Raw genomic sequence first — 15,722 nt, 5'->3', positions numbered from 1 at the left:
GAATCAAGCCTTAATGGTTTTAGCCACCAAGTCCTGTTCAGATTCCTCCTAACTAAATCATAAGTCCTAATTAAGTAATAAATTTCAGATTTTTTTTTTTTAAGATAAAAAACTAACTAACTACTCTAGGGTCGAAATAGAGAGAGGAAATGTGATAAATGAATCTACACAAGACGTTACCTTCCAGTCTTGTCTGAAGAATTCGATCCCATGTATACCAAGCCCCAAGATAAGCGATTATGTCAGGTTTAGTATTGGAGGTCAGCTTTGGTTCCTTCAAACAATCAAGGCAAGTGTGTATAGTTGACAGGTTGATCCACTTTAGCATCTTTAATACTATCTGCAATCAGTAAATCTAGAATGGTGCTAAAGAGTGGTTAGACATTCAAGTATAAATCAATAATAAGATCATAGTCCCTTTCACATAGCTAAGCATAATTTATTAAAAATCTTTTTATAAGAATCAGAATAAATTATATCAGTAAACCTTCCTCCAGACTTAAATTGCACTGTCCCAGTGTAACACAGTCGGAGTTATGGTGGAAACTAAATCATGAGTACTCAATGTAACAAGTTAGGAAGATAAACCTGACCGGAGTGGGAATCGATCGATGTGCATCGGTATGCATCGATCGTCGTATGTGATTGTAGGTCGATCGATGTCGACGTCTCTTCCACAGTCGATATGGTGATCATCCTACTTGGGTCTTGCAATAAATCTAATAGTGGGTTGCATCGATCGTCGTATGTGATTGTAGGTCGATCGATGTCGACATCTCGTCCATAGTCGATATGGTGATCAGCGCTTTGTTATAGTCATTTAGCTTGACTGTGGAGGTGTGTGGCTAGTTGGTGGAAAGACAGCTACTTGTTGGGAAACAAGCATCCACCTCATCTCTGCACATTCTGAACCAAGCTGCAATGAAACTTCTTGTGGCCTCATCATTTCTGGTCCATCTCTCATCCATCTTATGTATTGCATTTGAGATGTTATGTAGCCTTTCTTGGGTGTTTTCAATGCTGAACTGATGCCATCCTATCTTGTCGTAAGCGTATGCTGATAGCTCGTTCAGTTCCTCATGCATTGACTCCATTTTGTTTTGTAGCAGCTGCTCGGCGTCTGGTGTAGACGTGGTATTGATCGATGCAACCAAGGGTTTATCGGTCGATGCTGGTGCCTTACTGTCGATCGATGCTGATATCTGGTGTTAAGATGCGAATTGCCTCTGAATGGCTTTGAGTTCCTTCTGTAACCACTCTGCATGGCTATCCAGTCCACTGAGTCTGACGTCGAATGGAAAGTATATGTCATCACACCGCTTCTCAAACCGGTCCTCCATGGTGTCTATAGCTGTGTAAAGCTTTGATGTGATCTGATCAACTTCTGCTGCTGTGTAAGGGATGTTCTGTAGGTTTATTAACATCGAGTGATGCCCTGCGGAACCTATCGATCGATGTTGAACATTCTTCCTGAAAATCATGTTGATCATTAAGCGTGCCAATGTCCCTTTGGACATTCATCATCTGTGTAGACAAGGTGTCCAAGTATCGCATGATAGGTGAGGTGAAACGGTCGTGCATATCCTCGTATGTTTGTAACCTAACTTCCATGGCTGCGAACTTGCTGCCGATCGATGTGATGGTGCAGATATCGATCGATGTTGCTAGTTGTTGGTCCTTCTTGCGAATGGTGTCCAAATCTTGCTGTAGCAGATCAATTCTCGTGCTTAACCAGTCCACGTTGTTGTTGAGAGGGTTGTATACGTCGTTAATCTTTGTGTTGATGTATGCGATCTCCCATTCATCCTTCTTTTCGGCCAAACTTTCCGGTCCTGCAGGAATCTGGGATGTCTGTGGCTTGACGTCGATCGATGTTGCTTTGTTGGCGTCGATTGATGGTGATGTCGTAGCTTCTTTCTCAAGAATGTGCTGCATACTCTCAATCTTTGTCCTCATATGTGCCATACTTCTGAAAAGCTCATTGTAACCTATGTCCAAAGGTTGATAAGTGTCATCTACCAATGTCTTGAGTTCATCTCCTAGTTTGTCCTGAGCTCCACAAATACCAGTCACCATCTCATTAATCTCATCCTTGGTGTAGATCTCTGGTGCCAGTTTTGTAGGTGTTAAAGAAGTGGCATGTTCTGGAAGACATATGTGACTCTCCTCAAATAGGGATGTTCTCTCCAGAATTTTTCTGATGTTGTCCTTGGTAACACGGATCATCTCACTAGCTACACTCCTTGCATATCCAGACTCATCTCTGTAGACACCATATTTGTCCTTCTGTTCCCATCTGAACTTTTTGGCTCCATAGATGTCATAAGCGCGACGTCCACATTCGTAACGTCTGTCGATCGTTGGTGAAGGTGCCCTGTCGAACGATGTAAGAGCATCCTTGTCGATCGATGTTTGGCCTACTGGTTGGCACGATTGGTGTGAACCAATTTCTGTTGTGTCGGCCCTTGGATGTTCGTCTGGAACAAGTGGGATGTTGTCTGGAATGCTGCGTTGCTGCATAAACAAGTTGTCTGGTCCATTGGCCAACTGAAGAATATCTGCTATGTCCTCTCTGGATACTTGTAGAATTCTCCCATCCATAGCTCTTGTATGGTCATCTGGGTCCCTAAAAATACCAAATTCATCAGGAGTTAGAAAACCGTAACCAATACTCATATTCTTCTTAGTAAATAAAGAAAGTTTAGGTTTAGAATGAGAATCGATCGATGTTGATACTGGAGTATCGATCGATGGTAGACGTTTGTCTGCTGAATTAGGGTTTTTGGATCGAATGCTCTTCCTTGATGTTCCTTCTGATTTGTTTGTGGGAGCATTCATCTTTTCTGCTATGGTGTCGTGAGAAGTAATCTGGGGTGCAAAACTCCTTATATAGGTATTGGTAAACCTACTTGGAATTGGAATATTCCCTTTTTCCTTTTCAAAGGCGGCGGCTTTAATATCGATCGATGTACCTGGTGTGGTATCGATCGATGCATAAGATCATTTTGCTGGATGAGGGTGGGTATCGACCGATGCTGAGTAGACTCTGTCGATCATTGGTGGAGACGTGTTGTTGAACGAATGTCTTGAATATCTTTCATCCTGCATAGCAATCTCTATAGCTCTTTCCTTCCAGTAATCCTCATCATACTCCTCAGTAGGATCCTCATTGGATGAATGAATTACAGTCTCTACTGCAAAACTTTCATGGAATCCAGTGTCTGCCCAACTGCTTTTGGAATAGTCATCACGTCCTTTTTTGTTGGGTTGTTGAAAGGCAAAGTCTGGATAAAACTGATCTGGTAATGTGAAGTGGTCTACCGGATGCTTCTCGTAGAGCGACGTGGGATAGTGTTCATCGGTCGTCGGTGACTCATTGGAATCGATCGATGATGCAGTGTGAGTGTCTATCGATTCCAAGTACTCTGTTTCGTACTCTGCTCCACAATGGCATGCTGCAATGTAGCCGATATCATTTCCAAGCTCCACGAGGTTGACCTATTGTCTCACATCTCAAACTAGGTAATAGTGGACGTTTGGATTTATCAGTGTCATACACAATTTACTGGTGTTCATGTCACATACAGCTCCTACTGTAGCCAGGAATGCTCTTCCAAGCAGAACTGAAGAGTTCCAGATAAGCTTGATGTCCAGGACATGAAAATCGACTGGGACAAGGGCATTACCAATCTGTACCTCAAGGTCTCTTATGATGCCTCCTGAGCTTCTTTTTTAAAGGTCCACGAAGGTGAAAGATTCTGATGAAGGCTCTATTTTCAGACCCAGCTGGTCTGCCATAACCTTAGGTTGTATGCTGACTGATGCTCCTGTGTCACAAAGTGCATGGGGAAATTCAATACCCTTCACCACACATGGTATTGCGAACTTCCCAGGATCACTCTTCTTCTTCAATGTGATCCTTAGTTTCATCATTTCCCTGACATGATGAAATATTCTCTTAATGTCCTACTCAGTCTCCTTAGTCCCTCTGAAGAACATCCACAACCGGTGTGTGTAATAAACCTCATCAAAAGGTTTCTCCACTGGGATTCTGAGGACTCTCTTAGTGAAACCATCCATCTCCTTCTCATTAGCTTCCCTCTTAAGGTTCTTAAGAATCTTCTCCTTTCTTTCCTTAACCTTCTTCCTTCAGTTGCCTCATCAACTTTCATAGGCTCTGGTTTAGTGTATGAAGGGTTGGTTGTAGGTTCTGGTGGGTTTGCTAAAGGTTTAGGTGGTGGTCTGAGTGCGTTGATTCGGTCAGTATCAATAGATGGGAATCACACTTGGTAGGTGAGAGGTGCCCGTCGATCGATATCAGTCTCTCTATGTCAGTCGACTGCTGGCTCATGCCGTCGATCGATTTTGAAGTAGAAAGGGGAGGGTGGGTGAGGATGTTTTTCTGCGAATTCCTCATGAGTCATGATCAGAAGTGCACTACACTCCGCAGTCGATTTAGCAGATGACGTCGATCGATGGTTAGAGTAATCCGTCGATCGATCTTCGTCATGGTTTGTCGAGCGATGTGCATCCATTGACATCGGTCGACACCAAAGTGATCCGCCGAAACTCATGGAGCTTTCAACTTCGAAGTCTCCTTCTCCAAGCTTCTCATGCTTCACCACTTGCCAGAAATCATCATTTATGATGGTATTTACGTGGTGTTTTGCTTTCTCAACTCCTGCTTCTCTAGCCAAGGCTTCTTGCCTTTTTACAGTGTCTCCAGTCTGAACCACTTGCATTTCAAGCTTCCTCACCTGAGTCCCTAAGGTCTCAATTCTTGTGCTAAGACTGTTGTAGGCGGAATCTATCTTCCCATTGAAGCCAACAGTGAGTTGTTGCTGTCCTTCCAAAACTCTGTCAAGCATTGCTTCAATCTTGCTTTTCTGAGTCTGTGGTGGTGGATTCAAGTAAAATGAGTTTCCATAGCCTCTGCTGTTGTTGCTGAAAGGTTTCTGGAACTGTGAACTCTGGTTACTCCTCTGACCATTGCCATAGAAGTTTCTGTTTCCACCCTGGTTTCCAGACCTCTGAAATTCAGTACCTCCAATGTAGTTCACATCTTCTTCTCCTTCCATGACTACAGCTACTTCTCCTTCAGCTGAGCAGACTTGCTTCCTAAGAAGCTCATGAACCACATCTAACTTTGCTCTAACTTCATCCATCTACTCTTTCTCTAGGGATGCAACAGATTTCTTCCTCTCAAAGTCAGTGTTCTTGGTGCTGCTGCTATTTGCTAGATTTTCTATCAGTCTCAAAGCTTCCACCGGATTCCTGGTGTTGAAGTTTCCCTCGCTAGCTGTATCAAGAGCCATCTGATACCTCAAGGCGATACCTCTGAAGAAAGTGCTCAGCAGTTGCACTTCGTTGAATCTGTGGTGTGGACAGTCTCACTGGAAGAACTTGAATCTGATCCACGCATCTTTGAAAGACTCTCTAGTCTCCTGTGCGAATGTAGCAATTTTGCTCCTCAAGTCTTCAGCGCGTGCCTCATCGAAGAAGTTTCGCAAGAAAGCATTCTTGATGTCGGCCCAGGATGTTAGAGATCTTGTGGGTAGCTGCTTAAGCCAGTGCATCGCTTCTCCAGTCATAGAATACTTGAAGAGCTTGCACAATAGGTAGTCCTCGGGGACTCCATCCATACGAATAGCAGCGATAAGATCCTCGAACCTCTCTAGATGGTCCATAGGATGCTCGTGCCATAACCCAGAGTAGGGTATCTGCAACACGAGTATGTAGTAATGAGGCTTCAGCTCGAAATTCTGCTTCTGAATCTCTGGAAGTTGAATAGCTGATCTGTTGGCGTAATACTCATCTGGACGATTGTAGTCAACCAATGCCCTTGGTCGAGCAGCCTTGTCTACAGGTTGAGCAGCTCCTGTAGCATCAGTATCAGGGATTACATTCCCCTGAGCGTCTAGTTTCTGGCCTGTTGCATTACGCAGATGACCATCCTGGTCATACAGGTTTCCATTTTTGTCCTGTCTGAGAATAACAATCGCAACCATGTTTCGCGACTGATGATCGGTCGATGTACGCGGTGTAGTATCGATCGATGTCGAACGATGTAGATCGGTCGACGATGAAGGTCGGGTGTCGGTCGACGGTTGGGTGTGAGAATCGGTCGACGTGAAAGCTGCTGCGTCGAGCGATGTGGAACGTTGGTCTTTGCGGATCGTTTGTTCCAAGTGAGCAGGATCTTCTGAGAATAGCAGGTGTTTGTACTTGTTGCTTCTGGTACTGCTGGGCATGCACCTGAAAAGACAAGAAATTTTTTTTGTGTGAGAATGGGGGTAGAGAACATAATAAGAATTAATAACACTAAATCTAATGGCGATCAAAGCTCCCCAGCAACGGCGCCAAATTTGATACCACTCAAATTACCCTAAGGAGTGAATTACTCTCTCAAATAAGAGGTTCAGTTGCAGTACTTAGGGATCGAATCCACAAGGAGCTAGGGAACCTATTAAATCTAGTCGAATTATTAATTCTAAGTGTTTGTTGTTGCATGGTTTCTATTTAGGTGTTGGAGATTATAATCCTATAGATGCCTAACAGTTGCATGCATGATATATTAGAGCTCAACTCCTTAATCACAGTGATCACCGATGGCAATGTTTCACTGGTTAACTAACTAGATCTTGGATCTCAACTGTCGTCTTTTGATCACAAGAAAGTGTCGATCGATGATCCTATAGGGATATCGATCGATACACCTTTCGCAATATCGATCGATTGTCAGAAGACAATATCGATCGATGCTTCTAGCTAAGCCGTAGGCACAGGTTGATAATGCTCACTAGTCTCCTAGATCAGCGGTTAGCATCTCTCTAGCAGTCCTAGCATGACTGATTAGATTCAGGACAGGATGGTCAAGGATGCTTGACTCACGCTAATTCCTAGGTTCATGTTCTAGTTAGCAAGGCTAAAACAAGCATTAATGAACAATCAATCAATGAATATCACAACTTAGCAAATCTATAGTTGGGGCTAATCCCTCTAACCTATTTGAGCCCTGAATCTAACAAGTGAACTACTCAGATATAGCTAAGCAATTCATGACACAAAATATAGATAAAAACTGCATAGAATAGAATGGATGAATCAATGGAGTTCCAATCACAAATCTCTCTATGATTTTCTCTCCTAAGACTCTCTGCTGAAAATAAGAATACAATGGTGGCCAAAAGCTCTCTGGCAAGTATATAACTATTAGGTTAAAAACTCGTTAGGGGTAATCTTGTAATTTGGTGAAGCCTTGGGTTTAAAGTCGGCTGGAACCAAGTCGCGCATCTCGCGTCTCGACATCGATCGATGGTACAGGATGTACATCGATCGATCATAGTCTTCAATCGTCGAGGCTTCTCTTCTGTATCGATCGACGCGGCACTGGATGTGCGTCGAACGATTGCTTCTTCTTCGTATCGACCTCTAATGGTCAGCTCGGATGAAATCTCTTTTAAGCTTCTAAATGCTCCATAATCATCACTTTACTCCAAGATACTCCTGAACCTGAAAACATACCTAATAGGATAGAATATATAATATATAGATAGCAAAATACTTATATACCATGGATGAAAATGGGTCAAATCCATGGTATATCAAGCTGCAATCCCTCTTATCCTATCGATGCTCTGCGTTTGATAAGGAATGTATGGAAAAAGAGGTCACTGCTGAGGAGGTTACAAAGTGAGAAGTCACCTGGTCCTGATGGCTATTCAACATAGTTTTATAAGTCAGCATGGTCGATTATTGGTTCAGAATTTGTTATTGCTGTTTGTTCCTTCTTTGAAAAGGGTTTCTTACCTAAAGGAGTAAACACAACAATCTTGGCACTCATACCAAAGGTAACTGGTGCAAAGAAGATGAAAGAGTATCATCCTATCTCTTGCTGCAATGTACTATACAAAGTGATCTCGAAGATAATAGCTAACCGACTCAAGAAACTCCTTCCAGACTTCATCAGTTTGAATCAGTACACATTCGTTAAGGATCGGTTACTGATAGAGAATCTACTGTTGGCAACAGAACTGGTTAAGGACTATCATAAGGACTCAATTTCTCGTCGATGTGCCATAAATGTTGATATTTCAAAGGCTTTTGATTCGGTGCAATGGCCTTTTCTCTTTAGCCCTTTGACAGCATTGGGATTCCCGGAGAAGTTCATACACTGGATCTCTATTTGTGTAACAACAACATCTTTCCTGGTCCAAGTTAATGGAGACCTAGCTGGGTTTTTGAAGAGTGAAAGAGGGCTTCGGCAGGGGTGTGCCCTTTCACCATATCTGTCTGGAATCAGCATGCACGTACTATCGAAGCTGTTGGATTAGTCTGCAGCTGAACATAGGATGGGATATCATCCTAGGTGTAAAAATTTGAGCCTTACGCACTTGAGTTTCGCGGATGACATCCTTGTATTCTCAGATGGACATTCTCGATCCATCGAAAGCATTATGGAGGTCTTCAAGAAGTTTGGAATCTTCTCCGGATTGATGATGAGTGTAGAAAAGTCTACAAGTTATTGTACTGGAATCCAAGACAATACAAGACAAGCGATTCAGAATCATTTCAACATGGAGGTTGGTGTGCTCCCAGTTCGCTATTTAGGACTTCCCCTCCTAACAAAGAGAATGGGAAAGTTGGATTATCAACCACTTATCAAGAAAATAAAGCAGTGCATCAGTCTATGGACAAACCGGTTATTATCTATGGCTGAACGGTTGCAACTTATCAAGTCGGTACTGCTGAGTATTGCAAATTTTTGGATGTCAGCATTCTGTTTACCGGGGGAATGCTTGAAGGAGATTGATAGTTTGTGTTGTGGTTTTCTTTGGTCTGCCCAACTCTAAACATGAAACGAGCGAAGGTGGCGTGGGGTACAGTTACAATGTGAAATCAGAGGGAGGTCTTGGACTAGACCTTTATAGGAGATGAATGTTACGTGTTGTTTGAACCTCATATGGAGGATCACATCTTCACAGTCTCTCTGGGTTAGATGGGTGAAAACGTACTTTCTCAAGAATGAGACATTCTGGTCTGTAAAGACTAATACAACTCTAGGATCATTGATGTGGCGAAAACTCTTGAAATATAGAGATAAGCAAAGGAGTTCCATTGTGTGGAGGTGAAGAATGGGCGAAACTCCTCGTTCTGGTATGATGCTTGGTCTGATATGGGTCGTCTATTGGATCTCACGGGAGCTAGAGGATGTGTAGACATGGGGATTTCTCTGAGGGCAAGTGTTGAAACTGCCGTTTCGAGATGGACACGGCGACATCGATCAGATCTCTACACTATGATTGAGGAAGCAATTTATAAACAGCGTAGTAAGATGACAACATGAGAGGATGTTTCAGTATGGAAGTCTACTGCAGACATTTTCAAACCAAGGTTCAGCACTTGTAACACATGGTTGGTTCTTCGAACCTCTGGCCCTAGTGTTAGTTGGCATTCCAGTATCTGGTTCCCTCATGCAACACCTAAGTATGCCTTCATGGCGTGGCTAGCAGTGCACAATAGACTAACAACAGGAGACAGACTGCTAGTATGGAATGTGGGCATCAACGCGAGCTGCATTCTGTGCAAACAACATCTGGAAACAAGGGATCATCTGTTTTTTAGTTGCAGCTAATCTCAAGAGGTATGGTCGGGGCTAGAGCAGAGACTCATTTCCTCTCATTTCTCTAATCAATGGTAAGGAATCATGGTGCGGATAAAAATGTCGCGACGTTGAAGCTCTATCTTCTTCGCTACACATTTCCAGCTTCTATACACTCCATTTGGCGGGAGAGAAATAACAGACGTCATGGGTCTCAGCCAACTCCTACAGGGCAGCTGATTTCTATGATAGACAGGACGATTCAGAACCAATGTTTAACTCTGGGCTCAAAGATAATTAGACACTATGAGGGTGTTTTGCAACTGTGATTTTCGACTAGATAGCAAAATTGTATCTGTGAAGGAAACTTTCTACTTTTTGTAGCCTTTGGCTGTAAAAATTACTTTTTCTGAATAAATTTTACATATTATTCAAAAAAGTATAATTAGTATATTATAGGGGTAATAAAGAAATTTTACTTGGAATAAGTGTCACATGTGTAAATATTAGAAAATGTGTCTCAATGTAAATTTTTCATATTAGTTCATGGTCTTGACAAGTGTATATATTTATACAAAGCAAACATATGTTTTAGTTGAATTCTAATCAAAGTTAGTCTAATCAAGTTGACATGGTCAATCCCAGCATTCTCCTTTAGGTAAACTATAACAATTGCGAATACCCAACAAATCAAGAAGATATTCAAATTGTTGACGTTTCAAGGATTTAGTTAAAAAAAAAGAATATAAGTGTTGTATATGCTTGTACCCAATGATGGATGCATGAAACATTTTTGTTGGGGGCAAATCACACATTTACACAAAAAATAGTGAAAGACTAACCTACATTTTATAAGAAATAACTAGAATAACCCATCAAATTTATTATTACTCGCATAATTTATTAATCATTAATTAATTTAATAATTCTAAACCTGCTGTTTTAGATATTTATAAAAAAATATATTCCCAAAATAATTCCAAATTAATAATCTGAATAATATTTAACTTCCTAATTTACTTATTAAAATTAAATATATTTATCAGTGACATATAATAACTAAAATAGCATAACTAAAATAAATAATAAAATGTAGACTAAAACAAGAATAAAACAAAACTTAAAATAATAAAACAAAAATATGGGCAGTTAGACCAGCCACTTAAACACAAAATATAATACTAAACAAGAAAATGAAAACAAGAATAAATATGACTGAAACTTTCTTTACTGAAAACTTACTTAAAAAGAGAATGTAGCAATGGTCTCGATTACAAGGATGAGAGAAGATAAAATAGAGGATATGAGTGAAAAGGTAGAAGAATGAGAATGAATAGGCGTCTGAGTTTTGGGTGTTGGTGATCTACTAATTTTTCATCTTTGGTTCTTATAGGATTAAATCTTGTCCTCTAGAGTGTTTTTGCCGGTCTATACAAAGTCATAAATCACGTAAGTGTTGGGAAATCAAAACTTTTGTCTGGACATAATTGTAAGGAATCTTAGATTTTCACATTTAATATAAAATATGGAATCATATTTTAGATCAGCATCATACAAATCCCAATCTGCCTCTTCTTCTTCCAGATCGGAAAAGAGAGCTAGTAAAGATTCAAAAACGGATAATAACTAGTCAAGAAACAACTATAGGTGATTTCTAAGGGTCAACTGATAATTGGGAAATCCTAAGAGTTCATAAAGATCAAATTTTATCAAATCTCAAAAATAAATTTTCTATGAACAAATTTTTCAATCAAAACTGAAGGAACGTGATATTCAGCTTACAAAACCTTTTGAAACAATCCATTTACTTTCTAAAAGTGCTTTTGATGCAACCATGGTTGAGCAGATGACTATGTGACTAAGGAAAAGCCTGGATGGATGCATGGAAAGCTTGAAGACAAACCAGAGGCCGGAATGGAGCATAATAAGATTGGCTATGAAGAACAAATCAAACAAGCTGGAAAAGTTGTGGATCAGACTCATGGACGATTTGGGCCTTTGTCAGCCCAAAAGGAGATCAAATACTCAAGATAAGGATCCATTATCTCTTGCTGATGGGCGAGCCACGAAATTCAAGTCAAAGAAACAAAGGGGAGAAATTGTTTGCTTGGTTTATTCTGAACCAGAGCTAAACCAGTTCAAAAATCGAGTCAAGGATTCAACCCAACTCTTCAATTGCTTGGTCTTTGGTCTCACCTAGTTTTTCTTAGCATTTTCTCATTTTCTGCAATTTATTACTTATCGTTTTCCTCTTCTTCTCTACTTAAACTCTATTTTGTTTCAGAATAAACGAAATCCCTTGTTTATCAAAAAACCTTTCTCTGAAATCTTTTGATTCCTTTGTTCAGTTCTTGAACATCGATTGCCTAGGAAAGTGATTATCCATAAGAACATGTCTTGTTCACCAGTGGGGTTGCCCTCACGAACTAAGTGATATGATCATGGGAAGCATCATGACATGTGTTCAGTGTTGGAAACATATCTTATCAACCACACGGAAGAAACACATGAAAAACGTGTAGAATATGCTCAACTCAATTACAAAGGTCCTCGAAGAAGAAGAGTAATTAAATTTACAAAACGGGTGTTTTCAAGTTTACACAATTCCGATATTTGCACACTCATTGACGACGTCAGACGAGACCAGAAGGATTTAAGCTACAAACTGAGTTGCTCTAAATATTGGTCCATCAGAGAAGCCCATGAATTGGATTCAGCCCAAAATACATGAAGGAGGATCAATTTTAGTCCGTATCAAAGAATGCAGTTACTTAAGTCTATTTCTCTCTCTTACATGCAACTTAGAGTTTGAATTTAGTGTTCCTAGAAGGTCCGCTTGTTAAACTATCTTTATGGACGTTTTGACTTGTATTTTCTCTATTTATAGAGCTCATTCTGATGAATAAAGAGTTAAGCTTTTGAGCGATAATTTTTGGAACATTGAGAGTGATTCTCACTTTTCTTTCAATAGTGTGTAACATCCATTGATCTTTCGATTCGTCTTGGTGCGTCATATCCAAGGGATCAAACCGATTCATCCTTGTGCGTCATATTCAGAGAATCAACCTCATAGTCGTCTAGGTGCTTCATATCCTAGGGCTTTGAGTTGGAATATCGGAGACCTTCCGCATCCTTCGTGCGACCATTCACTCCACATCCCTGTTTTTGAAGCTTTACGGTTTCGTAGCAGCAAGGCTTATCCCCTTTACCAACTTAGAGTGACGACTCCTTGGGAGATTTCATCAATTTGTATCAGAGCCACTATGTAAGCGGTATTCACTTCTGTTGTCCACCATTCTCATCTATCCATCTTCTACAAAAAAAAATAGTTCGGTTATTTTTGTTCTACAAATCTGATGGATCGTTTGGGAAGTGTGTGTTCAAGTTTTTCTTTCTTCGGAGAGCAAGATCTGAGGACAAATCATTTTGTAGAGGAGGAATATGATGTGATCTTGGGCTGATTTGGACATGGAAGACATTCAGAAATTGACCCATGACGTTAGCTAACATGTCCAACACATTTTTATAAAGTTATAAGCCCAAAAAGATTCATAAGAAAGTGGTGGTTCCTTTGTTATCCAAGATGATTTACGAAAATTAGTTGTTTAATTGCACTCTCCCTTGCATGCAATGAATGCTTGTTTCAAGAACCTTATCTCTCCTCCATGCACTGATTTTATCATTTTCCATGTAATAAATATCTATCTTTGTGAACAAGTTTAGTTTTCTTATAAAGAAGTTGTAATATCAATGAAATAAAATCTATGAGTTTATATATTTGGAAACCTTGAGAGTGATTCCCAAACCTTTTTCGATTATGGTGTGTAATATCCATTAATAAAAACTTTTTTGATTGTTGCTGTGTAATATCCTTTAATCTAACTTGGTGCATCATATCCAAGGAAGGTTTGTATTATTTGGTTTCAGTCGCGTTTTGGTTGTAATATGTGATGGTAAGAGTAACTTCAAGATCATCATTTATGTTATTGTCTTCGGGTGTTAGTAATTTCATCACGTATTGATTGTCTATTGAATAAGGAGGGTTGAGTCGGGGTTGTCTATTTCATGATATGTTAACATGAATTTCGTGGCCTCTGTTGTTGAGTCATTAAAATTACCTTGATGGTCAGTGATAGATGGTAGCTGGAAATGATAGATTGTTGTGTATTGGACTATGGATGTAGACTTGGAGTGTGTGTCAGGGATTTGCTCCTGAAGGTCTTGTTTAGTGTGAGAACTTATAAGAGAAAAATTGTACGTTACTCATTCTTTGGTTATTTATGTAAGTTCAAAGTTGAAAGTAGTGTAAGGTGTTATAGCTATGTCTTATAGATGGTGAGTTTAAGTTATCTATTTTCTTGATTTTTTGTAACATTTTGTTTAAAAGACCATTTATTCAGAAGCGTTTGTTTTTTTGAGTTAATGGTTTGTGGTAAAATGAATGTTTGTTTACGTTAGATTGTTAATTTTTATCAAGATTATCTATGATAAGTTTTATTTAGTGTGGATTTGTAAAAGAACATCATAGTATATATTTTTAATATTGACGTTTCATTTTATTAATAATATAACTATTATTTATAATTTGATCAGGATTCTTATTTTTTAATTAAGAAACGATATTTGTATTATTTATTTTAAAGTTTAGGATGCTTATTTTTTAAACCAATTGAATCATATAATGAAGTTTCTGCTAATTTAACTTATTTTTGTTAGGTTGAGAAAAAAAAACTTATTTTTGTTTAATCAGCAAGAAATCATAAGTCAGGTTTTCGTTCTTATGATCTTACTGGGGCCCATCCTTTCCTCAAGTTCGTTTGCAAACTCAGCATCTGTTTGTCATTTGAAAAAATAACAACGCAGCATGGTTTTTTGGCCTAAAATGAAAGATATACTGAGCTTTCATAATTACGTTTTTTATAAATTAAGATTGGGCCCAATAGACTTTTAAGTGACCAAGCAAAGCAAAATGAAATTTTTGAGAAGATTAAACATAGAAAATATTCCGAAAAGTAGACCACACAAAAAAATTCAGAGAGGAAGGGACTTGCTAAACATGTTATTCAAACTTAGAAGAAAATTAGAAACAAAAGGAGCATGAATGGGCATTAGGCTTGGACACTCCCAATGATGCGAAGCTAACCATTGTGAAGCTTCTTAACGGTGCAGACATCCTTAGGTACCTGCATAACAGCGTTGATATTGCTTGGTAGTGGTGAGTTTAGAACCTAAAGTTTTATAAACTGAGATCCCCAAAACCTAAAGTTTGATAAACTGAGATCCCCAACTGCGCTGGCGTTATGGCACAATGAACATATGAAGGAAGAGAATCCACGGGCAGGCACCACCCATTAGAAGTTTCAATTCTAACAACTTCTCCACTGCCAAGGAACTCCACAATCTGTTATAATAACAAATGAGATAATGAAGATATGAAGCAATTAAAAAGGATGAAAGAAAGTTGTCATTGCACATGTGAGTAAGAATTGAGGACACATGCATTAAGCTCAACAACAGTCACAAACTTGACGTTCTATACACCTTTATACTTAGTTACCTGAGGAATTTGACATATCTTGTGCATCTTTGATATCGTTGTGGATCTTATTTGCCTTACTGATGTGAAGTTCTAGCTGCTCAAGCTCATCTACTCCCATACCTGCTCACCTAGCAAGTGCCTAAAGATGGAAGAGTCAAAGTAGCTGCAGACTTGAAGTAAGTATTTACTTTTCAAGATGTGTAATGAATCACGCTAAGTACCGTTGTGAATATTGTAGGATCTCAACTCTTGATTTGAGCTTCACGTAGTCCTCGTACTTCCCATGTCATTTGAGAGAAAATAAATTAAAGACAATTTAAACGTTGAGGTTAGTCCTTCACAATTCATATATATATATAGAGAGAGAGAGAGAAGATATACATGCAAGTTTTTAGCTGATTGATGTGGGATCATTAATTGAATATCAGTCTATGTCTTGAGATGGAACCTTCTGCAAGCTAAGGACATCTTACCAATAGTGAGCATGTCCAAAGAGGTATGCACCAAATTAAAAGTCCCACAGCTTGCATCAACTCTAGATATATCTGCTGTCGCAATGGCATTGGCTGTGATGGAGAGGCC

At 39.5% G+C, this 15,722-nt stretch overlaps 1 non-coding gene across 1 annotated transcript; it reads left to right on the top strand.

Moving 5' to 3' along the window:
• The first annotated feature begins 5,370 nt into the window (after positions 1-5,370).
• Positions 5,371-5,478, top strand: LOC125588160. The gene has a single exon (XR_007324554.1). It is a non-coding gene; the product is annotated as a small nucleolar RNA R71 (small nucleolar RNA).
• The last annotated feature ends 10,244 nt before the right edge of the window (positions 5,479-15,722 follow it).

The sequence above is a fragment of the Brassica napus genome, chromosome C5, assembly GCF_020379485.1.
Source record: "Brassica napus cultivar Da-Ae chromosome C5, Da-Ae, whole genome shotgun sequence".
NCBI classification, from domain to species: domain Eukaryota; kingdom Viridiplantae; phylum Streptophyta; class Magnoliopsida; order Brassicales; family Brassicaceae; genus Brassica; species Brassica napus.
The sequence above is the reverse complement of the archived record's forward strand: the minus strand, read 5'-3'. Positions and strand labels throughout refer to the sequence as shown.